The following is a 26,699-nucleotide window of genomic DNA, read 5'->3' on the forward strand; positions in this document are numbered from 1 at the left end:
CCTCTTCTTCTGCAGTGTGGCTTCCCTCCTCTGCAAAAGACCACACACACGGAACGGAGCCGCGCCCACCATCAATGCCCCCGATTGTCCTGGGTCCCGACTCCTCGCCATTAGCCTGGCAGCCAGGAAATCAGAACCTCAAGCAGAAAAGCCAAGGTGAAACGCTACCTTTTGGGTCGTGGTCAGAAAAAAAATCCCATTTGTCCGATTCAAGGGTCTTTAAGATGCTGGAACCTGAAACTTAAAGTGTCAAGCCTGACCGACTGGTCGACCTGCGTTTTATCAGTTGGACTCCCGGCCGCTTTTAGAGCGTGATGAACGGAGAGAAGCCACGTCGAGCTTATTTCTGAGACTGTGATGCTATCGGTGTATTATGTTACCTGCCATGGAGTCTGGGGGATGTTCCCAGCAACGGCACAGTCCCCTCTCCATTCTATGGGTCCTGGGGCTTGCAGCTGCTTGTGGAATTTGCAGAGTCTGGAGGACAGTGGTCGCCCGTGGTTGGCTTCCCCCCGAGAGCAGCCAGCTGCGCCAGTGCAAAGAATAACTTCTTCAGGCTACTGGCCTTTCTGGTCCTCGGGTGGCTCCCCATATCAGTTCTGCAGAGTGAACACCAGATGGGATGGTCCCCCTGGATTTGGAGAGGACCCCCTGTGTGTGGAAACAATGTGAGCTAGAACACCCGTGGCTTTCACAAACACCTGCCATGCAAGTCCGTGGAAAGGTTCCTGTTTAAACCCATACCAAGGCCAGCTGGTGGAATTTCCTAGGGGATGGAAATTCTCTGTCTGCTCCCGCCCATGTGGTAGCCACCGGTCACCTGTGGCTGCTGAGCACTGAGCACCAGAGTGTGGCTCCTGCATCAGAGGACCTGACCTTTACTCCGTGTTTAACCTTCGTTGGTTTAAATGTGAAGAGCCGCACGCAGCATCGACGGCTTTTATAAAGCTGAATGGACAGTTGCCATATGACCCCACCAAACACCTGCTCCTAGGTAGCTATCCACGGTGAACATAGAGAATCGCATTCAAGTGTTTGCAGCAGCTTCGTACATGATGGCCAGAAACTGGAAGCAGCTCAAATGTCCATCAGCTGATGAGTGGGAGAAACAAGCTGTGGGGCATCCGGACAGAGGGATGCCACCCCAAGATAAGAAGGAGCCCAGCCAAAACCGGTTTGGCTCAGTGGATAGAGCGTCGGCCTGCGGACTGAAAGGTCCCAGGTTTGATTCCGGTCAAGAGCATGTACCTTGGTTGCAGGTACATCCTCAGTAGGGGGTGTGCAAGAGGCAGCTGGTGGATGATTCTCTCTCATCGATGTTTCTAACTCTCTATCCCTCTCTCTTCCTCTCTGTAAGAAATCAATAAAATATATTTAAAAAAAAAAAAAAAAAAAAAGGAGCCCACTTCTGGTAGCAGCCTCACCCTGCTGAGTCGGAGAAGCTAGGCTGTGTAAGTGTGTGGTTTCCTAAATCTAGAAATGAAGAGAGATGGAGACAGAAAGCAGGCCAGCAAGTTGCCCAAGGGTGGAGGACAGAATAGGAAGAGAAGGAGACACCAAGGGGCATGAGAGGCCTTTCCAGAGATGGAATATTCTAGATCTCACCATCCACTAAACTCATTGAACTGTACACTGAAATAGGTGGGCTGTGTCTTATGTAAGTTATATGCTCACAAGCTGGTTACCAAAAACTCTGTAGAGCTTCTGAAATGGAAATTGTAACACTGATTTCTGACGGGTTGCTTGCTTCTCTATTTACCTGCCTAACAGACTGCAGAAAGCACTGCCAGGCAAGCTAGAGGGGGCTCTGACAAGCCCTCTGTGACCGGAAGGCCTCCCGGCTCTCCTAAGTCCATACGAGGAGGAACACAAACAATTTCCCAAGAAGCAACTTCCACACTTGGAGATAGTTTTCTGTGAACGTGACAATGAAGTGCAGCCAATGCCGGCCCAGCGGTGTCAGGGCTGCCTTTGTGCCCTCTGCACTGGAACCTTCGTGCTCAGGGTAGACCCAACATCAGGACCCAGACAAGCTCCCACTCCCACTCCCCACTCCCCGCCCCCGGAGCTGACCACAGCACCCAGCCTCCTGAAGTCAGAGGGACCAAATTTCTTGAACAGGAAGAGCTTCCCTCAGAGGGTCAGGTGGAGCCCACCAGTGACTGGAGGAGGCGTGCTCTTAGCTGAGGGCCCAATGACGGCGTTGGGTGCTAGTGGTGAGCAGGTCTGAAAAGCAGCACTCCCAGGAGCCACGCTGCAAGCCGCCCGCTCAGCCCGACAGGTAATTAAGAGCAACAGGGACTTCCTGCCCCGGCCCAGCAGCTAGCTTCCAGCTGGAATGAGAACTGCCCTTTCAGGATGAGCTGTCCAAGGTGAGGCTCATAGGAAAGGTCTGGAATCGGCATGTCTCCGGGACAAAGCCCATCTCCCACCTGCAACCCCCTATCAGTGGGCTTCAGTGGAACAGATCACCTCCGCTGGAGGGAGCTGAACCCTTGGGGGAGGTTCAGTCCAAGTGAGGAGGCCAGGAGGTGAGGAGGTGAGCAGGTGAGCAGGTGAGGACCACTGACGTAAGGGTGTTTGTTTATCCCGCTGGTTGAGGCTCCAGGGCATCAGTGGAAGGCTGGGGCAGCCCTGGCAGGAGCCTGGAGGAGAGGAGGGGGCTGACATTGGGGGCAGTGGGGAGGAAGAAGGGACCAGCCAAGGTGGGACTACCTGGCATTTGGTTGGCCCAGGTGTGGCGGTCTGAGCATGTGCTGGAGGAGGCCTGGGTCTCAGTACCCGGATGTACAGACACACGTCCTAGAATCCGGGCCCGGGCACAGGTGTCCTTTGGTTTGTCAGACACCACGGCCAGGACACAGAATGGGCTCATCCGTTAGCCCAAAACACGCCGGATCTCTAGCCAGCAGAGCTGGGGCCACAGTGATAATCTGAAGGGGCTTGGTGAAATCAGTTTGTCTTTCTAATTGACTGTTATATTTGGGTTTAATTTTATTCACCTTTCTTTAAAGTTTGTTAACTGGCACAAATCATTTTTAAAGACCTATTCCCAGCCTAAATCGAAATAATAAATAAATTCCTCACCACCTTTTAGTTCAACTAGTAAGTACAGCTAAATGATAAATTACCTAATAACTAGTTACATATTGCATTTCTTTGGGGCTTCAGCTAAACACAAACTGGGCCAAATTGTTCTCATTTAGGAGACAGAGATCAACGGGCCAATGCTTTTTTCAAAAATGGCAAGAGAGCCCTGTCATAGACAGAATAACACCCCTACTCCACCCCCCCCCCACCCCCCAGATGTCCACATCCTAACCCCGAGGCTCACCACCCTCCAGTTATTTGAGGGATCTTCCGACACAGATGTTCCTTGGGTTATTTGGTCTGTTTATTTCTCTGTTTCCCACACGAGGACAATTTATTCCAGTTTATGTCTAGCTTTAGTCCCAAAGAAATGTAATTTGCAACTGATGATTATTAGCTAATTTTTCACTTGGGATTTCGGGGAGGCCAGAATAGGGCCGGGCTTTTTGGCTGAATAGGACGCCTGGCCTGGGGTTTGCCAGGAGCAGGGGCGGAGCAGGCAGATGTGTGAGAATTTCCGCAGCTCTGCACAAAGCCCTGGTCCCTGCCTCCTCCGGCCTCTGCGGAGAACCTGCCCACAGGTCACTCCTCGAGCCCCCTCTCCTGGGATGCCAGGGGCCCAGGGCTGTGCTAAATCCACGGCGGGCACACAGCCCGTGGCATGATGCCTGCAAGGGTCCAGAAGGGTGTTTCCCACCAGCACTGGGAATAAGTGGCCTCCTGGCAGGCGTTCCTTCTCAGGTTCCCGACCCTGCAGGTGGGAGTCAGGTTTGTTGATTTCTACCAACTGGAAAGTACCTTCCCCAGGTGTGTGTGTGTGTGTGTGTGTGTGTGTGTGTGTGTGTGTGTGTGTGTCTGTGTGGCAGGCTCTATAGAGAGCAGACGGTAAGGGAAGGGCTAGAGTCAGGTCATCTGAAGTGTGTGGAAAAGAATGATGAAACCAGCTAAGTCTTCATCTGCCCTTTGCCACCCCTCCCCCTCCCCCTCCCCCGGCCAGCAAGTCTATGCCATGTTGGGGACAAAAGCCCTCCTCTGTGAACAGGGATCTTTCGGGGTCTAAGTTGCAGACAATTGCTACAGTCACTGTTTCCATAGTAAAAGTGCAAGCTTCCACTGAGCACACTGATTCTTCCTCAGGCCTTAACAAACACTGTCTTCTCCACCAGTCTCCATTCGCAGAACTCCTGGTCATGTGGGCGGGTCTTCCACACTCATCGGGTCCCCAGCTCTGGGGCTGTGTGGTCCACCGTCAGCAGGATTTTTGGAGCACGGCAGTGCAGAGAGGTATTTAGGAGGAGGGACTACGTCCTCTCCCTTGAATCAGGGCCGGTCTGAGTGACAGATTAGACAAGAAATGCCGTGAACATGACGCTCTGGGATCTGGAGGCCAGGGCTGGGAGACTCTTGTGAGGCTCACCCTGGTCAGGGTCCTGTCAGAACCTCTCCTCCAGGTGGAGAGGGGCCTGTGGCACCTGGACAGGGCCCCAGCCAAGCTCCCAGGTCACAGCCACAGGGGGGCGCCATCCTGATGGCCATAGTGGTGTGCCTTCAGATGGCTGAGTGAGAGCCGCCCAACTGAGCTCCTTCAACCACGGAGATGTGAGGTGTGATAATACACCATTTCAACCACTGAATTTTGAGATGGTTTGCCGTGGGGAACAGACAATAGGGATGGTGACCTTGGGCAATCTTCTCAACATCTCAGGTCCTGTTTCTGCCTCTGTTGAAAAGAGAAAGAAATAATCCTCCAGTCTGGCCTACGAGGGCCAGATGCAGTGGGGGCCAGATATGGTGGGGATCTCCCTTTTACGCGTCCAGCACAGAAAGAGAGATGGACAAACCGGTTCTAAGTGGAGGTGGCCAGGGATTGAGGAAAGAAAGAAAGAAAGAAAGAAAGAAAGAAAGAAAGAAAGAAAGAAAGAAAGAAAGAAAGAAAGAAAGAAGCAGAAATAGAAACAAGTTGGGAGCCAGGTGGGATGCCATACTCTCTAATGGAGAGGAAGCGAGGACCCTGAGCCCTCGCAGCACATTTATTTTATACCCCCCAATACCAGGAAGTATCACCAAAACTTAGGATCAAAGAAGTTTATTTGCATTCTTGAGTAGGCCCCAGTATTGCTGGTGCTTGACTGGATTTACATGTCAAAGTCTGCTAGGCCAACACCTGGGCTGATATGAAGGCCAAGATGATAACACTCTCCGCCTTCTTGGGGAGTGTGTATCCAAGACATGGCTCTACCAGTCTCGGACTCAGCTGACAACAATTTAAAGAAATGCCCATGTGCCTTCCCAGGAGGCCCTCTACACTGGCCCATAGGTAAGACTTGTGAAGATCAAAGAAAAAGACCTGTGGAGTGCTGTAAGTTATTATAGCCTCTATATGAAGTTTGGAGAGATAAAATACCTTTCAAAAGATGTCATTTGCATAAAATGATGAAAGAATTTAAATAGAAAAACCACAGACAACATCATGAGATAAACATAAAGAGCATGTTTAAACATGGGACTGATGGGATGAAATGATTGGTTTTGGGGTGAAAAGTCTGGAAATACACAGACTAGGTTTTTCTTCCTAATTCTTTCACCTGGATTCAGGAAAAGATCACAGTTGTTATAACCTATTTCTTACCACCAGGGGGCGGTGAGGTATTGCAAATAAAGGAAAATATTTTAACGAGTAGAATAATAGCTAAGATTCAAAATGCGTTTTTGGCTGGTTTTGCTAAGAATGTAGGGAAGGGATAATTCTGAGACTAAGTGAATGGGCCTTTTATGCTTAATTCTTTGTACCACAGGATGAGGATTAAATTCCTGTGGAGAGATTCAGTAAAAATTGTTCTGCTTCTTTTGAAAAAAAGCCATACTATAACTTTGGGGGGAATGTATTGATGCAAACTTCACCTTTGTATTACCTCTTCTAATACAGATGAATTTCCAACATGGCGGGCCTGCAGGCTGGAGCTTTGGCAAGAGTGGGTGCTGCCGTTCGAGACTGGTGGCCGTGGAGGCAGCATTCCTTCCTGCTCGGGGTGGTCAGTCTTCACTCTTAATGCCTTCAACTGACTGGACAGTGGTCCGTGTTACTCAGAGCTTACTGACTTCCTTGTTCATTCACCTAAAAAATACCTCCCAGCCACATCCAGACTGGGGTTTGATGAGCACACAGGGCACCTGTGCCCAGCCACGTTGACACATAGCATTAAGCATCACACAAGCAAGCCTCCTGCATACCTCCCACCGGGGATGTGCCCGCAACCAATGTACATGCCCTTGACCAGAATCGAACCTGGGACCCTTCAGTCCTCAGGCTGACGCTCTATCCACTGAGCTAAGCCGGCCAGGGCAGCAGCTCTATTCTTAATTGCCCCAACTTGGAAGCAACCGAGACGTCCCTCAGGAGGTGATGGGTAAGTAAGCTGTGGTGCATCCAGAGGAAGGGATTTTACTCGGCGCTAAAAGGAAATGAGCTACCAAGCCAAAAGACAGGAGGGAGCTTACATGTATATCTCTAAGTGAAAGAAGCCAATCTGAAAGGAGTACTGTGTTATTCCAACCATATGACATTCTGGAAAAGGCAAACTGAGGAAGCCCAGTTAGGACGGGGACAATGGTCTCTTCTTCCAGCTCCACCCCACACCACTGTCGGCCTCATAGGAACGTTTTTAGGTGGATGAAAGTGTGAACAGGTGTGTGAAGCAGTAGCAAGTAGTTTTTTAAATTGTGTTAAAAGACATAATCTAGAATTTACCAACTTAGCCATACTTAAGTTACAACTTGGTGGCCTTCAATCCACTCACCACCACCACCTCCCATGTCCAGAACCTTTCTCATCTTGCCAAACTGAAACTAGGTGATCCACGGAGCATAAAATAACCCAAAATGTTTGGATTTTATTGTGTAAGTTACCACCCGCTTGATTTCCACCACCCCTTAAAGCAATATCAGGATTCAGAGAGAATTGGTTTCAGCGTCACACGTGTTACAGCTAGAGCTACATGTGGTGGTTTCATGGTGAAGTGTGTTCCTCCACCACCATGCTCAGGTGCTCGGAGAACTCTGGTTTCCCTGGGATGTGTCTGGGGTCAATGACAGGAACAGACAGTAGGAAGGCGATGCTGGCCCCACTGGGCAGTGACAGTCATGCAGCCACGCTTTCTGCAAGAAACAACCCGACGAGGGGATTATTTAGTGTTTCCTCTTTCCTGAAAGCTTACAGCGCCATGGCCGTCTCTGACCGGTGCAGCTGACAACCCACAAACCTGCAGTTCAGGACAAAGTCACCTTGGATCTCCAGGTGGGAGACCCATGACCTGGACGGTGCCAGTCAGGAAAGCGGAAGGTTAGGCTTTAGGACCTAACGTTTAGGATCACTGGGTGGCAGCGCCAAGTGCCAGGCCCTGAACAAAGGGGAGCCTGTGGTCTTTAACATATTTATTGGGGGAGTGTTTCTGATTGCTGGCCCCCTTTGCCGAGTCCAAAGGCAGAATCCATGAGCAACTTCACCAAAGATCCAGAAGGGTGGGGTCTTGCACAGAGACGCACAGAAAAACGTAGGCTGCCGGTGCCGACAGGTGGCGCTCACGCTCCAGCCCGAGATTCTGCTCATTCTCTGAACTGGATGGGCTCTGTGGGTGCAGCATTCTTAGACTGGACTGAAGCAGGTGGGGGCGGATGGAGGGGGTGGAGAAGATGAGAGGGGAACTAAATTATTACCTAGTTTGCATCCCGGCTGGATTTTGCCGCTGAGAGGCTGTCCCGCGCCCATGAATCTCCCAGTGGCTTATAGTTGGAGGAGCCACACCCTCCTGGTTCACTTCTGTGCCGCCAGAGATGGAGACCGGCCTCAAGTCCTGTGAAAGAGCCCCGACAGAAGATCAGGGTCCACAGGGGCCCCGGACAGACTGGCAGGAATAAGGACCACGTGGGCCTCAGAACAGGTCTCCCAGAGGCCTCCGTCAGCCCTGTAAGCGCACCCTGTTATCACCACCCCTCTGCACCGGTGAGCCCACCAAGCTTCCAGAAGCATAGGACTTGGTTCAGTGGCTCAGGTGAATCCAAGCCTGTCCTCTTGACGAGGAACATTCTCCTGAACACGGTGGGGGGAGGGGGCTGGTGGTGGTGGTGGTGGGAGGGACCACAACCAGAGCAATGCCAACAGCAGTGAACCCATGAGAACACGCAACGGAGACCTCAGCCTGGGTGGTGCAAGGCTGGCTGATGGGGCCTAACCCACCCAGTTCCCACCAGCTTCCCCAGAGAAACGCCAGCCTGCACCAGAAACAGCTAGACACGAGGCATGGGCTGCAAATTCAGCGACAGGCCAATCACCCACCCACCCAACCCTTCCAACCCATGCTCTGTCCCCGACCTCAGCAGTCACCTCTAGGCAGCGGGTGGCTGGACCTGCCCCTGGAGTGGCAGCTGGCCCATCACTCACACAGCAAAGGGGACCCCACAGCTCACACAGCCAGGTATGAGCCTAATCCTCTGCGCACGTAGTGCTCATACATACATCCTCACAGCAAATTTCCAGGGACCCAACAACGCACCTGCACAAACCCAGAGGCAGGAAACTAGCCCCATTACTTGCCTCCCGGCTTTGTGGGTGTGAAGTCTGAGTCCAGCTGCAGGGGGTGAGAGTGTCCCCAGGCAGGAAGTGGGCTGTGGGAAGGGCTGCGAGCCTTTCTGGAGGCTGGGGAGAAACCAGCCCCACGCCCATCCCGGTTTTGGACCAATTCTGCATCTTACGGGACTGAGGTCCCCGTTCCCCTGCTGGCTGCCAGCCTGGGCCAGTCCGTGCCCCTAGAGGCTGCCCGCGTCCTTCCTGTGATTTCCACGTGGCTCCCCCCCTAATACCCGCCCTCCCCCCCCCCCCCCCCCAGCAGCCAGTGTTGTGAACTAAAAGGAAACACGGGGAGCCATGTGGCTGCGCTTCCTCACTCGCAGGGTCTGGAACTGGCCTCTGTGGCGGTGAAGTTCCTGTCCAGGCTGGCCTGCCAGGGAAGAAGGGGCCAGAATCAAATCGTCTGACTCTGGCCCAGCTCTCTGCGTTCTAAGGGAGGCACCGAGGTGTCTCAAGGTTTTAACCCAAACCAGCAGCCCTCTGCTCTCACAGATGCACGCGTTCTTTAAAAAAAACTCTTGCTAGGATAAATTACGCTGACTTCCTGATAAGAGCTGTATTCGTGTTCCCTTGTTGTGTCACAGATTGACACACAACGGCCTAAAGCAGCACATTTGTTACCGCGTGGGTTTTGCGAGTGATGGCTCAGCTGGGTTTCTGCTCAGGTGGCACCAGGCTGCTCGAGGGCCATAGATGGTTCTCGTGGCTCTCGTGGCTCTTGTTGAAGGCGCAGTTCTGCCTTCCCCGCTGTGTGGGCAGAATCCAGCACCTGGTGGCGGCAGCCCCGAGGCCCTGCGTTTGTCCTGCTGGCTGTCAACCAGGGGGTCCCCGTCCGCCCTAGAGGCCTCTCTCGGGTCCTAGTGATGTTGCTGCTCACCTCGCAGCTGTGCTTCTGCAAGGCCAGCCGGCTCCACAGGTCAGGTCAGATAACCACAGGACGCTGTCCCTCATCTAGTCACACCGTGTAACCCCATCATAAGAGCAGCATCCCTCCCTCCCCAGACCCGGCACATTCACTAGGATTACACACGGGGGTCTGCACCGGTGGCTGGAACCTTGGGGTCCCTCAGGGCTCTGCTTACACACAGCCTTGTATACATCTCATATCCATGGCATTTCTTTGGGATCCTTTTATTTGGATTCTTCCATGACTCCCGAGTAAAACGTGCACGCCCAAATGTGCAAAGACCTCCAGCTCTGCCCTTGAGTTTCTCCTGCTCCTCAACAGTACTTCATGCAGATATTCTGCAGACCCCACTCTGAACCTGGCTTTGCTGAGTATGTTTACTCTCTGCTGGAAACGGCATGTTTGGAATGTGATTTTCGCTTTAAATCATCCACATCCCAGTTCAGCGGGGATATCTCCCTAGGCTGCCAAAGCTCCTATTTCCAATCCCTCCCACCTTTGCCTGAGCCCCCACCCTTCCAGGTTATAGGGGCTCCTCCTCCTGGTGACCTCAGCCCGCCTCCCTGGCGGCTGCCCTGAGCAGGAGGAAGATGCTTAGAATCAAAGAGCTTCTGAAAACGTCTTTGTCCACTTTGATGTTCTGGAAATTCCATGATTAAAGAAGACAGAGTCCTTTTGTTTCCAGAGCCTTAATTAATGAAGACTCCCCAGGAGGCCAACGGTGGGATTAAGTCAACAAATCCCCCTTCTCCGAAGCAGGTGCCTGGGCCAACCTATTTATTTATTCAGCACACGTGGGGCTTGTTTGTGACCTGGTCCCATAAACAGCCTTGCCAGAGGGGAAATCCTCCTCTGAGGGGTTTCCATACAAGAGGAGCAAAGAAATGTCTGTTTGTCAGGCCTGGATGGGCGTTGCTTTGATGCCCTCCCCGTGGCTCCAGGTCCCCCAGGCCTCTCTGCCCTGCAGGGCGCTGGCGCCTGACCTTCCGCTGATGACAAAACTGGTCACAGCAAACCTCCCAGAGAGTAACTGAGGCCACAAACGACTGCACTCCGGAGTGCGTGTGCTCATCTGTGTGAAGAAGCCATAACTCTCCACGGAAGAAAAATGGCCTTGTGCTCAAAGGTCACCATGCCAGAAACTATCTCCGGATAAATTATCCGAATAATAAGGGGTGATTTTGGAAAGTTTAGGGGATTGTGGGGGGAAGCAGCTACTACGTATCCATACAAGAATGATCTTTACTTGCATAAATTTGGATTTATAATAAAAGAAAACTCTGATTCTCAGATTGGGGATTTGATGTTTCGGTTAATTTAATTTTCTGGTTTCCTAAAAGCCAGGCTACGTGCTAGTCTCAGCTCTTGTTGAAAATCTTTCTAAAATGTAATTGAAGGAAAACATGAGAATGCACTCTTGAAGGAGGAAGTGTGGTTCCTTGTAATGTCCCAGGAAGTGTATTGGGCTGAACAGAAGGCGCCCTAAGGACTTTTGTGATGGGTACATTTGGGGATGTCTGCCCAGCTCAAGATGTCCCCTAAGACTGTCACACTCTGGTGAACTCTGGCCACTTGTGTGAAATGGCCCTGCCCTGTTGGCCCCGAGGGGAGGGCACCAGCCTAGGGGACGTTTCCCTGGGAGTTTGGGGTCAGTTTCTCCTAGGAGCTGGACTCGGGCGCTGGGGGCAGCCCTGGACTGAGAGAGAAAGCCAGTGTGTTATGGAAAAATAAAGGTGAAAGATGGAGTGTGTTCACCCTGGTCCCAGCTCTACCTCTTCCTGAGGTCCAGCTGCATTTCTGCCTTGAGCTTCAAGGTCTCCCTGAAAGGCTCCCAGGAAATTGCCCGTTTCCTCATAAGGGTAGCTCCAGCTGCCCCTCGTTACTCGTACTCCAAAGGAAAACACACTTCCAGCCCCTCAAGCCTTCATGCGGACCACAGTCCCCTGGTTTTGTCCTGGTTTCCCCTCCCTGTTACCATCACCATCACCCAGGCTTGGAACTTCCAGGCCTCCTTCAGTCTATCTCTGTGTCTTGCAGCCAATCAGACGCCAGGACCTGTGGGTTCCTCCTCCTTCAGTCTCCCTCTGACAACATTTTTTTTATTTAACAAACATTTGAGATCATTATATATTCATATGCAGTTGTAAAAAACAAACAGAAAGGTCTCCTAAACCTTTCACACAATTTCCCCAAAGGTAGCGTCATGCATAATTACCGGTATAGTTCAAAATTGCAGCCAGGAGAACAGCGCAGAGACATACAGAGAAGATGGCCTTGTGCAGACACAAGGAGACTGGGGTGATGCGGCCACCAGCCAAGGAAGGCGGGAGCCACCGAGGCTGGAAAAGGCAGAAAGGACCCTCCCCTAGAGCTTTCAGGGGGTGCCTGGCCCTACTGACAGCTGGAACTGAGATCCACCCTCAGAGCATGAAGGAAGAACCGGCTGCTGCTTCAGCCGAGCGGTTGGTGTGTGGCCATTGGTCATGGCAGTCCTGACAAAAACCTCACTTGGCTTTTGTCACTTGTGAAATGCAGCTATTTTAATGCCCCCGTTAGTCTCTAGGCACGTCCTTCTTCCTGGCACTGTCGTATGTCCCCAGCTGACCTTGGGCCCTCCCCACTCCGGGCCTGGGTCTACCACCTCTCCCGGTGGTGGAGAAAGGTATTTAGAAACCAAGGTCTGGGTGCTCTGTGTGCTCATTCCCGTCGGATGTCATTGTTCCTTCAACTCTTCCATGGACAGAGGTTCAAATACATTTTTTAGAACCTTGTGAGTTCATTCTGATGGTGCCTTTGCCTCCAACCCCACCTCAGGGGGTTTGTCCTCACAGTCCCACGCCTCCTGTGGGACCACCTCCTCCCACAGCGAGAATCTGGGCTCCCGACATTTCAGCAGTGACTCCTGTGCAAAAGAACACGCACGAAATGGCCTTATTATCACTGCACTCATATCACCACTGAAAACAAACCTATTGTGTACATTTCCACATTTCTTTGTCCTCAAAAATATATCCCACCGGAGGCAGTATGGTCCGCGTAACCTTTTCAAGCTCAAATTAACTGCCATTTTTCTATGTGATATGATATCGGTTTGACACAGAGTGAGACTCATCTGTTCCTGCCTGCGGTCCGTTGTGTTTGATGCCATATAAAGCATGTGCACAGCACGGGGACAGTGAAAAAATATCACTCAGGAAATTAAAATGCAAGCTTTAATTAAACAAGATGTTCCTAAGCGACGTGGTGGTGTAGGGTTGACTGGACGTAGGGGATGGTGGCCGTCAGCTGCTCGGTTGCTGCTCTTTGGAGCGATAGTCAGAGCCAGGACTTTCTGCGCAGTCACAGCAAGCGAGGGCAAAGGTGAATCTCAGAGGCGGGAGCAGGTCCTGAGAGGCGAACACGAACCAACGGAGAAAGGAAAGGAACTGGCTGCTGCAGGGAGGCAGAAGCGCTTGCTGACCTCAGTGGATGCCAGAGGAAATGAAAAGCCAGCATCCGCTGGGAGGTCAGGCTTGCCGGATGCTTTTCTGAGTGTAAGCAGGGAGCAGCGATGGTAAGACGGAGCCACGGTGAGGACGGCCTGGTGGGGCACGTGGAGGGCTTGGGCCACCGTTCCCCGAATTCATTGGTGGTCCCAGCCTTTCTTCTGGGGACACAGCTGCCATTTGGCTTACAAACTGCGCTGACGGAAATTTGGCCGCGGAGTCGGTCCTTTAAATCTGGGTTTCCCCAAAGTGTACTCCGTAATATTAATTAACATTTCTACTCTCATGGGATTCACAAATGCCATAATTTTTAAAACTTCGTGTGATGTCTTTAATTGTGGTCCAGGCAATGCTGACCTCCCCAAGGAACCACTGGATGCCAGACTGCACAGGCAAGAACATTAAATGTCAGATGTGAGTGAACTCTATACTTCCGCCTTAACAAATGGCGAGTGCTTGCATTCTTTGAATTCAGACCTGCTCCCCTGTGGCTCTCCTTAGAATTACCTAGGAAAGCCTGGGTTTCCCTGGAAACCATTGATAAGGTTTCAAAACATTTCAAAACAACATAACTGTTCTCTCGAGATGTTTCCTTGGTTGCCGCGGAAACCAATCTTTTTTTTTTTTTTTTTTTTTTTTTTTTTTTTTTTTTTTTTTCTTTCTTTCTTTCTTTATTTATTTATTTATTTATTTTTTACATATTTTCTTGATTTTTTTTTATTGCCCCCCTCCCTCCCTCCCACCAATCTTTTATTTTGACTGGTGAAAGCAGAAGGATGCCTAGGCCAAGAGCAGACCGGTATCTGAACATTCTTGAAGGGAAGTTCAGCCCTGAGTCTGAGGGTCCTCAGATGTTTCCATCCCTCCACCCACTGTCCGCCTCCCTCCTGTTGGGGGCCCTCACGCCCCAGGATCAGGCAGGGAGAGATCTTGGCTCCCAAGGCCCCGGCCCTCATTGCTCAGCCTCCTCCTGCACAGCTGGCGGACGCTGGGAAATGCAGTGTGGCCCTCACCCCTGTCTCTTGCTGCTATCCAGAGAATGAACAGACACCAAGCACACCAGGCCCAACCCGTCCTTCTGCCTCCCTGGCCGTGGGAAAGGCTCCGGGGTGGGAGGCAGGAGGAAGTGACCTCACCAGCCTCTCCCACTCCTCCCCAGCTCCTCAGGGAGCCCCTAGGTGTCCTCTCCCCGGTCTGTGAGATGGTTCAGTGAGGGGCTGGAGGAGGCACGTGCACCAGGGGAGTGGGACGGGAATGGGGCCGGGGACTGGGGCAAAGGGGCAGGCAGAGGGAACGTATGGCGGCCTACCTGGCCACCAGCATCCAGGACTGACTGGGCATGGCTGGGTGAGACCGGAGGTAGAGGGGTCAGTCCCCACTTGTGGAGGCTCTATGGGGGAGGAAGGAAGGAGGTAAGGAAGAGGGCATTCCCAGGAATGTTCCAGAAGTTGGAGGAACCAGGGTCCAGCCACAGGGTGAGGAGCCTCCCCACAGTGGGGAAGTCCACTTTTTGGAGAAACCACAAAGTTTTTCAGGAAAGTGAAGCGGTGTGTCTCTCGGGCTCAATTAGGAGGCCTGGGGTTAACTGGGGTTCGGAGTGATTCCTGGCCCCCACCCTCTGAGCGTCAGGGCCCTGTGGCCCAGGGGAGGGGTAGAGGCTTTGGGAGCCTGGCTGCTTTGGCTGGATGTGACTGGAAGTGACTGGATGTGACTGAGTCCTCGGGAGACACGGGGCTGCAGGGGAGGGGAAGGAGGGGCACCAGGGGAGGCGGCACTGGGGCTGAGCCGGAAATCCTTCTTGTGGTTTCCACTGTTGGCCAGGAAGGAAGCTCCAGGTGCAGCAGGCAGGCCCGGCTGTCTGAGCTCAGGGTTTGTGAAGGGGAAGAGGCAGGTGTGTCTGAGCAGCCCCAGGGGGCCTCGGGGCCCTCTGCAGACAGGTGGCCCCGCCCACAAACGGGCAGTGGCTTAACTGATGCCACCTGAGCCCCCTTGGAAACGTGGGCACCTTCCTCTCCCAGGAGAATGGGACAAAGGCAGGATGCTGAGGAGTCTGGGGCAGGTGGAGGGGACAGGTGGGTCTGTGGCTTTTCAAACCGCTCTGGGTGGGAAGCTGCCTCCTGGGTGAAATGGGTGGTTGGTAAGCTGGGCTGCGTGTGTGCACAGCTGACGTGTTAACTCCTGGCACCGGCGCTCTTCTTGCCACAGACATCATGGTCAGGTGGGCTTAGGCTCCTGCAGGGGCCCTGGGAGGGGGAAGAACGTGTTTCTCCAAACAGGGAAACTCGTCTGGTGCTGGGTCACACTCCCTCCCCCTCCTGAAGGACGTCACTTCTGAATTCCCCCTCCCCCTCCCCTGCCTTCCTCTCTCTCTAAAATCAATAAACTATTAAAAAAAAAAAATACACCGAACTCCAAAGCATGTCCTTGATCAGTGTCTGTGGCTCCAGGGAGTCTCTCATGGGGAGGGTGGGGGTTGGGGACAATAAGGTGTGCCTTGTGTGTGTCCTGCGTGGTCCCCAGAGGGCTGGCCAGGCAGCTGTCACATGGCATTTCTCAAGGTGGCCTTGCCTGAGGAATTCCTAGGGAGATGTTCTCCATTTTCACAGAGATATCTGGGTTATGAAAGTAGTCTTTACGTTGTTTGCCTTGAAAAAAACATGTTTTGGAAAAGCATTCTTTGGGGGCACCCTGCCCCTCTCCGAGGGTACGGCCTCATTGCTTTCTGTTCCTGCGTAGGCGGGGGCAGGTTCCCGGGGGCCAGGCTAACCTGTGCTCATCCTGGGATTCAGAAAGATCTGGGTGTGTCTCTGGCCTCTGGGCTGACCCCGTGAGGAGTATTTATTTCCAGCCTTTGGCTCTTCCTGGGAAATAACTCGGTGTAAGAGGAGGGAGAGTGGACAAGCACAGCGTGGCCCAAAGCCAGTGACCCCACTTGGCAGGGGAAAAGCCCTAGTGACTCACTCAGGACAGCGCCCGTGCCACACACTGCTCATGGCTCAGCCCACACGGACTCCTGTGTCTTAGGAAGAGGATCAGGCATTGGAAAGTGACTAGGATTGAGCAGACTTACTGCTGCACTAACCTTCTCCCATTCTGCAGCACTGGCCACGGTAGAGAAAGGATGTGCCACTGGGGGCTGTGCAGCCTGTCCACGGAGGTTTCACGGTGACCTGGGCTGCTTTCTTGTAGAACTGGTGGCTTTGGAAACATCGCCAACCTCGCTGTGCAAAGCAGTCATTCCATTGGGGAGCTGGAGTCAGGGCCCGGTGCCTGGTACCTATTGTGGCCTCGAATGTGGAGACAATTCCTGGGCTGTGCATGGAGTAGTTTCTGCATCAAGCCATCCACAGAGCTCGATGAGACCGGAAGACTAGGAGTGTACCAGAGATGACTGAGACCCTCTGAGGAGGTCTGGCAAGGAAGATGGGCAGATGAACCTGTGACTTGAGACATAAGTAACAAGTTAACATTGACCAACTAGAATAGATAGGTCCAATTTATCAGCTACTGAGTTGGCAAAGACATTTTAAAATTACTACTCCAAGGGAGAGCTAAAGCCAGTAGGTGGAGTGTTGATGGGAACGTTATCATGAGTGGATCAGGCTGGCAACAGCTGATCGCTATCCTCTTAATGTCGCTGAAGATGGGGCACCCAGACACGGGCCTCCTGCAGCTCCATGACAGGAAGCCACATACTACCTGTGAAGTGTTACTGTGCCTCCAACCTGAACCTAATGGAGCTTCTATCAAGCATGTCAAATTTGCAGCCAGCGTGCAGCGAGTTTAAATAAACGAGGCATGTGGCCCACCAGCCGCGAGTTTGCCATGCTTGCTCTAGATGTAACTACTGACACAAAGAAAATAGGAAGCTTAGAAGAAATTTAGAGAACTCCTCAGTGGCCCAGTGGTTGAGCATCAACCTATGAACCAGGAGGTCACAGTTTGATTCCTGGTCAGGGCACATGCCTGGGTTGTAGGTTTGATCCCCAGTAGGGGGTGTGCAGGAGGCAGCCAATCAATGGTTCTCTCTCATCATTTATGTTTCTATCTCTCTCCCTTTCCTTTCCTCTCTGAAATCAATAAAATATGTATTTTTAAAAATGAAATAAAAAATAAAGGATTGTTTCCAACAAATACCTGCCCTGGAAAACCAGAGGAATTAAGAGGAAATTCCCTTGGAAAACAAGAGAATTAAGAGACGTATCAGCTAAAATCGATGAGAAGAGTAAATGCATCAAAATGGCTAATCCCAACTTCCCAAGACAATCAGGAAAAAAGGAGGAGGGACTGGTTAACAGGCAATAGGAATAAATTACTGCTAATCTTTGGGGTGTGATAATAGCATTGTGTGTGTGCGTGCATAAGCTATAATCACTTATTTGTTAGAGATAAACATGAGTATTTTGGAGTGAAAAGATATGATATCTGAAATTTGTCTTAATTGCCCCACACAAAACAAAAAGAGTTTTGGAAGGACAAATGAAACTCAAAGAACAGAATGTGGGGGATTGTTGAAATGGGGGATGGATATTGGGAGTTTCAGTATCCTCTTTCTATATTTTTATGTATGTTTGAATTTTCTTCATATTAAGAGGTATTTTTTTGTGTGTGTTTTTTTTTAAAAAAAAAACACAAAAAAAACAAGAAAACAAAACAAAACAAAAAAAACAAAAACCCATGATAGTTTCTATGGATTGGCAAAGGTATGGAGAATTTTTATTATTTCAGATATTATATTATCCAATTGAGCAGTTTCCTTTGGTTTTATCTTTAATTTATCTCCTTATTAGGCTATCTTTAAAACTCTTGAGGGTAGGAAACTGTTTTATAAAACAACGTCTTTCTTGGCTAAGTCCATTATCTCTCCATCATCTATATCTTTCCTGGGTCTGTTTCTATGACTGGTTTTTGTCCTAGGTCCATCTTTCACATCCTCACATGTCTAGTAAATTTTGATGGTGTATTAGACATTGTGAATATTACATTCTTGAGTGTCCAGATTTTGTGGTCTTCCTTTCATAGTATTGCAGGGTGTTTTTTTTTTTTTTTTTGTGTGTGTGTGTGTGTGTGTTTTTAAAATATATTTTATTGATTTTGTACAGAGAAGAAGGGAGAGAAATAGAGAGCTAAAAACATCGATGAGAGAGAGTCATCGATCAGCTGCCTCTTGCAAACCCTCTACTGAGGATATGCCCGCAGCCAAGGTACATGCCCTTGACCAGAATCGAACCCGGGACCCTTCAGTCCCCAAGCCGACGCTCTATCCATTGAGCCAAACCGGTCTCAGCATTGTTTTGTTTTGTTTTGGCAGGCAGTTAAATTAATTTTGAATCAGATTGATCTTTTTGAGTCTTGTTTTTAACTTTTTTTTTTTTTTTTTGTAATGACAGGTTTAGACTAGCTTTTATTATTGCGCTAGTTTTGTCTATGACTAAAGCATGACCTTTCTGAGTTCCTTTCTGCATGCTCTGTTTATGCAACAAGGTCTCTCCACTTGACTGGTGGGAACTGTGTGAGCTCCGGAAATTGTGAAACTTACAGATTCCAATAGCGGTTCTCTCCTTGACCTTGGAGAGTGGTCCTATGCATGCACAGGGCAGTTTTCAACCAAAGACTCAAGACGGGAGGGGAGCTCTCAAAGGCAGTTCTTCTGCGTGGCTCATTCCACCCCATCCCTCTCCTTGGCCTCCCTGACCCCTGACCTCTGCCCCTCAGCTCAAGGAGGAATGCTGGGAATCCCGCTCCCTGTGCCGTGTCCCAGAACTGGGGGCATGTGGTGACATCAGAGGAGTTCACCTGATTTGCTTTCCTTCTCTCAGAATCCTGCACTGACCTTGGCCCAATGTTTAAAAACATGTTTCCTATACTTTGTCCAGTTTTCTAGTGTTCATGGTAGGTGGGCAAGTTCAGTACTGGCTACACCTCATGGCTAGAAGCAAGAGTACAACTTTCCCATTTATAAAAAAGAAAAAAATCATTTGCCCAGTCTAGAAGCTTCTTTCACCAAATGAACGAAGGCAGAGGTGACGTTTGGACACACATAGGATCAGCGTTTTATGGTGAGTACGAGGGCTACCTAGGGAAGCCAGGACCGTGACTCCTTATATTATTTCTTCATGTGTTGTCTTTGCAGGAAGAAAAGGTTGGAAAAAATAGAAAAACAAAACAACAGTAGACCAGAGTAGCAGAGGGAACTAGTCCCTATAGGCATGAAAGACTTTGAAAGGAAATTTAATCCTTCAAGTGAATAACGAAAGAGCTAACTGGTGAGAAAATGGACCTCCCCAGCCCTCAACCACCAATGAGTCCGGAGGTCCTGTCTGCTCCCACTCAGCACAGCCTCGAGGCTCAGCACACGATAAACACGCACAGGCATTTAGAGCTCCAGCGACAGCACTAGAGTGGATAGGTGTTGGTATGCGTCCACTTTCACTGAGCGTGTGAATTCCAAACTAGGGGACTCTTCAAAAGCAGTGGACAGTTTGGAGGGAAGGGCAGGGAAACCCCATGCCTCTGCTCTTTAGAAACTGCCCACCCTATTCTCTCAGGTGCTGCTCCCTGTGTGCTGAGAACGTGATGAGCTTGGCTGAGATCACATCGGATCTTGCAGGGTGGAAAGGGGAGTTTTGCAGGGCAGGGAGGGACTGGCTGGCTGCAGCCATGCTCCTTCAGGGACGCGGCTGCATCCCGGCGTTCTGAGCAGCCTCCTCCGTGACTCCCACCTGCCACTCCAAAAAGCCACTCTTTCCCTTCGTGTGAGGGTCAGGCCAACCGCTCAGAGGTTAGACATTGTGTTGCTCCTTCTTCTCTGAACTCTAGATCTGAGTGCATAGCTCAGGAAGAAGAAGCAGCCACAGAAAATATTTGCTGCAGAGCCAGAGGTCGGCAGTGCAGTTCAAGGAAGTTTGCCGGGAAGACCAGAGGCGCTCCCAGGAGCTCCCGGGGCTGTGGCTGCCCTCCTTTGACAAAGCGGAGCTATAAAGCCACAGGTAATGATATTGGCACCCGGCGCCTGCAGGCAGTTTTCAGAAACCTCTCATATATCCAGCTCCCAGGGAGGGAAATGGTTTGTAAAATATGATGGCAGTTTTGATCCTTTAAGCTTCTCTAAGCGCCTTGGAAGACGCTGCTGAAGAGTGACACTAAGAACGATAAATGAGCAGCAAGGAGGAAACTCTCGCTTCAGGACTGGCAATGGCTGGCTGTTTGCATTTTGGACATAATAAAAGTGCCAGCAAAATAAATACGTGCTCAGCTCCCATTCGGAGCTCTGCCGGGCTGTTAGCCTAGACCCTCCCTGTGAGAATTTGGTTGACTCAGTAGTGTGACCCTCCTGTCCCCGGCCCTCTTTCCATTCTCCCCTCCCCTCCCCTTTCCTTCTCTCCCCTCCTCTCCCCTCCCCTTCCCTCTCCTCTTCCCTGGGCAGGTGTTTGTCAGGCTGGCTACACTGGCCACCAGGGATGCAGTGATGAGCAGAGCCAGACCAAGCAGTAACCCAGAGTATCAAGGGGAGGCAAATGTCCAGGAAAGAATCATATTAAAGACTAGTGGTCCGGTGCACAAAATTTGTGCACATTATAAGGGGATTAACTAGAGAAAATAATTTAATATTGCTACTTGCCTTTTCTCTATAATAGGAGAGTCAAAGATAAAAGAAAATTAGTAAAATGTATATGAAAACCTTCCTCCTGTCAGAGTCTGGGGTGTGCCACAGGACGTGGAGTCAAGTCTCCGCCCACCCACATGTGCCTCAAAATCATGTGAGACCCAGACCTGGCCAGCCAGGCCCCGATTGGGCTAGATCCAGACCTGGCCAGTCCCAACCTTGTCAAGCCCCTCCAGGCAGGGGATGTAGCTTCAGGTCCCCTGTCAAGCCCAGCCAGGCAGAGGGGTGCAGCCTCAGTTCCCCTGGCCTAGTGCTGGGGTGGGGGTGCAGCCTGAGTTCCCCCGACCCAGGACTGGGGGTGCACCTTGAGGTTCCCCTGTCAGGCCCCGCTGGGTGGGGGGTATGGCCTGAGATCCCCTGTCAAGCCCAGGCATGCAGGGGGGGGTACAGCCTGAAGTCCCCCAGCCTGGCGCTGGGCTGAGGGGAGCACCCTGAGGTCCTTTAGCCCAGCACCACGATGGAAAGCGCACCTTGAGGTCCCCCATCAAGCCCTGCCGGGTGGGGGATGCAGCCTGAGGCCCCCTGTCAAGCCCTATGGGGCGAGGGAGGGTGTAGCCTCAGGTCCCTGCTGATTGCTTGTTCAGGCTCCTTATGGGAACTTGGCTTCAGCTGTGGGTGCAGCCATCTTTGTGACCCAGTGATGGTCAATTAGCATATTCCCTCTTTATTAGATAGGATGGCACAAATACAAAGTGAGAGGAAATCTCTGGAGGAAAGGCACTAGAACTTAGGGGTGTTTAACAACGGACAGGGATCGGAGGGCCCCCCTAGAAAGAGCTGGAGGGGAAGCTACCCAGGAGAGGGCCAGGAAGGGCTGGGATGGAGGGAGCCATCTTCAAAGAGGGGCCCTGGTGACAAGGAGGAGCCAGAGAGCGGGGAGCAGCCCAGATGTGGCTTCTCAGGTCTCTGTTCCTCCTGCCCTGAAGGAGGTCTCTGCTAAGGTGCAGGCCTGGCCAGGCTGCCGGGCGTGTTTCAGTCCTCCCCCGCCCAGGCAGATAAGAGCATCTGGCTCCTTCTTATCAGCAACCGGGGCGCAGGAGGACGGCTGTGCCAGACACCAGTGAGCGTCCGCAGGCTGACCTCATCACCGCATTCACAGCATCTCTCTCATTTTTCATGCTGCTCTCCCAGGGAGGACTTCAAGCTGCCACCGAGGGCTCCACGGCTCTCTGTGGAGTCAGACTAGCCGAATCTACCTCTTCAAACACTGCGGGGCTGGGATGAACAAAGAATATTTATGGTAGAGAAACACGGGTTAAACTTTATCTTCGGGAACTCAGTGAGAGGGCTGGTATTTCCCCAAACTACAGCTGTTGAGTCACCTTACAGTTATTCCTTGGGGTGCGTAGAAACCATAAATCAAACGGGTTTTGGACGATTTTAAAAGACTGTGTAACCACGAGAGAGGAGGTACGACCCGAACGCATTTGCCCATCAAATCTCTAAAAGGCTGAGTAGCCACCTGGGTTTTTTGAGCTTTCTCTTTTGGAAACGGAGGAAAATCTCACTCCTTTTCTTAGCCTGTGGATATTTCTGCAAGGACATACTTCATCACTTTTTCCTTGTGTGTTAAATTCTGACCCAGACACATCCACCCCGCTTAGTATGCCATTGTGCTGTGGTAAACAGGAGGGAACTCGTGAAGACTGTGTTTTTCGGCAACCTTCCCCTTAAATGACAAGGTTTTCAAATCCAGCCTTCGGAGTTCATGTAAAGAAGCTGGGCAGTTTCCCAAGGAAGAAGATGCTGTTGAGTTTATGCTCATACTTAGTTTCTGGCAAAACGTTACTCTCAATTAGTGGGTTCTTTCTCCGAAGGCCACACTGCAAAAATGTCCCAGCCACACGTCCCCACACACGCTGCAGAGAAAAAAGCAGCTCGACCAAGGAATTCTCGGGTGGGCTGGGGGGTGCGGGTGTAGGCTGTCTGGGTCATGTGTGACAGAGATGGGTGGGGGATGCGGGGTGACCCAGGACCCTGGCTGGTGTCCTCTATGTAAGTTAGCATTGCTTCATTCAGCACGAAGTCTATGTAGAGGGGGATCTATTGCTTCTATGTGCAGTCACACATTTACAGACCGGTTGTGTCATTTGGCTCAGGAGTCTACATCTCGTCACCACCGGTCCCTCTGTCTTCCATCCAAGGGCTTCCCTGGTAACCGGATCATTGGCTGCTGCAGCCTCCGGCCTTGGGACCCTGGCTGGGAGAAACCCATCCGTACCACTCGCTCTGGTGTCCGGTGGTGTCTGGGGAGAGAGCACAGAGAAAGGCTGCCCTGGACTCTGTGAGCAGCCGCTCTGTAGCCAGGCTCCTGGGGGTTCCTGTGGATGGTGAACATCCTATATGAAAACCTTTAAGTTTTTCCAGAAAAACTTTCCTCCTGCATGCCCCACACTGGGGATTGAGTCCACAAACCAGAAGATGCACAGACCATAAGTATATGGCCACTTAGCTGATAAAGGATGTTCAAAGTCTGCTCAGGTTGGGACTTTGTCTGTGTCCCCCGGGGGACCCCTCCCTGGGGCCGTTTCGTCTATTCTTCTATTGCGTGTTGGATTTATGAAAATGCATTTTGCATTCCATTTATACACACAGTAAACTCGTAAACCTTAAATGTATTCAGTGCTGTGTGTCAATTGTATCTCAACAAAGCTGGAAGAAAATGCCTTCTCCTTTTGCCAGGAATCCTTTGCCATGTATCAGAACCGCACGCAAGGAGTTTAAAACCACAGAGTTATATTTATTGTTGATTCAGGTTTGCAAGTTAGAACCCTGGCTGCACCTCCACAGGAAGCGGATAGGCCCGTGTTTAGGCCCCAGCTCACCACAGAGAAATAGGTCCACATACACACTCTCCCACTTGGGGCCACACAATCTTCACTGGCCCCTACCCTAGTTGGTTCACGGTTACATTGCAACCAACTAGGAGACACAGAGCTCCCACCCGCAATACTTTCTGGCTAATGAAACAGTGGGATTCTATTGGGTGCAGCTGGCCAGGAAAGTTCTCCTTTGCCTTGTGAAAAGAGATTTAGCTGGCAGGCCCCACACCCCTTTTGCTCTCCTCTTCTTACCGCCTGGATAGTGGTCCCAGCCCGGACAAAGCCACACCCTGCAGATGGCTGTGTAGGAGACAAGAGAGGTGGTCCCTGAGGGAGAGCATCACCCACCCTGGACGACTCGTCGGGTGAGAAAAATGAAGCCCTTCCGCAACAGGGCTGCTCGTGGCCTGCGTGCTGCTGCATCCGGACTGGCGCAGTCCCGGGCGACAGGCAGAGGCACAGGCACGGTGCCCCGGGGCAGGTGTGCCCTGGCACAGGCAGGCTGCATCTCATTGCCGCCCGCGTGTCAGTCCCTCCCGCCCTCTCTGTTTACCTTTGTGCTGCAGGTTCCTCTCTGATGCTTGTTAAAGTTCTGAATAGCACACTCTTTTATACAAACACCACCTTTCTCAGAGCTCTAGGCTAGTGGCAGTTAAACTTTTGTGACTCATAAACATGTATGAGAATCTATTAAAATGCTGGGTAATCCCCTTAGAAGATGCACAGACCATAATAAACAAAAATTATTGCATCATTGAGGGGTTCATAGACACCCCCTCCCCCCACAAGGCCCATCTGGGGGCTCTGGTGGAAACCCCCTGTTCTGGGCACACAAATCCGTTGTGATGATCTGCCTGGATATGGCCACTTGCCTGATTAACAGTGTGCAAATGAGGTACTTGTTTTATTTTTAATTTTGCAAATGGGTGTTCGTTCTGTTCCTTGGATACTCACAGCTAATTCTAAATTACTCTCATTTCATAAATTTTTATCTGTAGCAAAAAAAATAGAGAGACTCATGAGACTATCACCAGCACAGAGCAAGAAATGCAATGGCACAAAAGACACCCAATGGAAACTGAGTCCTCCCCTCAATGCAGATTCCAGGCCTCAGCAACCCATGACCAGGTGTCTTGTCATTTTAGGAATGTTTTGTGCATAGCCTAGTTACTTAATATTTTTGTTGATTTCATAAAGGAAGGGAGAGGGAAAAAGAGAGATAGAAGCATCAATGAAGAGAGAGAATCATTGATCGGCTGCCTCCTGCACGACCCACACTGGGAATTGAGTCCACCACCCAGACATCTGGCCTGACCTGGAATTGAACCATGACCTCCTGGTCCATAAGTCGATGCTCAACCACTGGGCCATGCCGGCCAGGCCTATTTTATCTTTTAACAAAATCGGAAGATTTTATACTCAGGTCTAGTTTTTCTCATTTACTCTATCTTGAAGATCTTATCACAGCGACAATCATCGATCTGCCTGTACCTGTAATGGTTGAGCAGTGTTCCGCTGTGCAAATGTACTGCGATTTATCTGACTGACCCGCTATTGATGGACGTTCATGTTGCAGCAGCTTTAAGAATCGTCCACGGTTCACCGGGCCTCTGTGCTGTCTCCATGCCAGCTGCCAAAGTATGTGGAGAGCCTGTGAGCTCATTATGTCTGCGTGCCCAGAGGAAATTAAAAACGAAAAACCAATGGCAAACCGTCTCCATTGCTCAGCGTCTCCACACAAAACATTCTCAAGGGAAAAGTACAGTTTTTGCCATTGGCCACGTTCAGTTATGCAAGTCGCCATTGCTATCTCTTGCTGGGGCTTCTGACCCACAGAAAATAAGGTCAGCTGGGCGAGGCAGGAATGCACAGCAAGGACCTTGGAGCCAAGCTGCCTGGGTTTGAACCTCAGCTCCACACTTTGTGGCTGTGTGGCCTTAGGAAAGTTACTTAACCTCTCTGAGCCTTACTCTCTTATCTGGAAAACGTGGATACTGATTGTATCTATCCCACAGGGACCTCTTGAGGACTAAAGTCTTGAGGACCTCGACAGGCATAGCGAAAGCACTAGGTCAGTGTTGGCTAATTTTAGTCTAGATGGCCTCAGAATACAACGGAGGAGCCCTTTGCTTCTGTGGTGGGGGTGGTGTCCAAGGTAAGGAGTACCAGGCCTGTCTCCTTGAGCTTTGAGGCAGGCACACACATGCGCACTCCACACCCACAGCCCAGGTGCAGCTGAAACCTATCAAGCTGCTCTGGTGTGCAGAGGGGCTCCTCGAGGTGCTGCAAGGACAGCATTAAGCCAATAAGAGGACTGTGCCTCTGCCCAGGCAGGGCCCCCACGGGGACGGGAGGCAGCTGTAACCCCACAGCCCTGAAGACGGCACACTGGCGAGGCCCAGGACTGTGGAGCAGTGTCCAGAGGAGAGAAGCTTACCCTGTGCCAGCAGGAAACCCCAGAGCCACAGGGTAGGTGGAGGCGTGCCTATTGCTAAGCAACAACCAGCCCATTTACCCCCCCTCTCCATGGGGACGGCCCAACAAGTCCCAGGGGCGCAGTGTGTATCAGAGAGGCCTCCCCGAAAACAATTGCCTGGATTTTAATTAAAGTTCAGCAGGAGGGACTGAAAGTGGGGCAGTGAGCAGGAGCCAGAAAGCACGGGAGGCGCTGTGGCTGCTGGAATATTTAGAAAAATCCCGAAACAGAATCCACGCCCATCCCCTCCTACCTTGAAATGTAAGCCATTTATGTTTCTTTCCTGCCTAGTGTTTCACCGCAACATTAAAAATTGAGCTTGTCTTCACACTTCAGGGCACCCACGAATCAAGTGGGAAGCCTGGTAAGTGCAGGCGATTACATTTTTAAAAATGATCTTAAATAGCTGACGTCTCTCACTTTTCTCAAGATTACTAGGCTGGTACCCATTTCACCTCCTCCAAGAGCTGTGGGTAGAGAAAATATATGGGAATCCAAAATAATAATGGTATTTCAACCAGAGCCCTGTTGTGATTTAACAGGCTTGCAAAATATGTTTGAATGATGTAAAGTATTATATTTTGAAGGTATGTTGAAAATTATACTAATAAACGGCCTTATTTGAAGTGA

This window comes from Pipistrellus hanaki, assembly GCF_964339955.1.
Source record: "Pipistrellus hanaki genome assembly, chromosome: 8".
NCBI classification, from domain to species: Eukaryota; Metazoa; Chordata; class Mammalia; order Chiroptera; family Vespertilionidae; genus Pipistrellus; species Pipistrellus hanaki.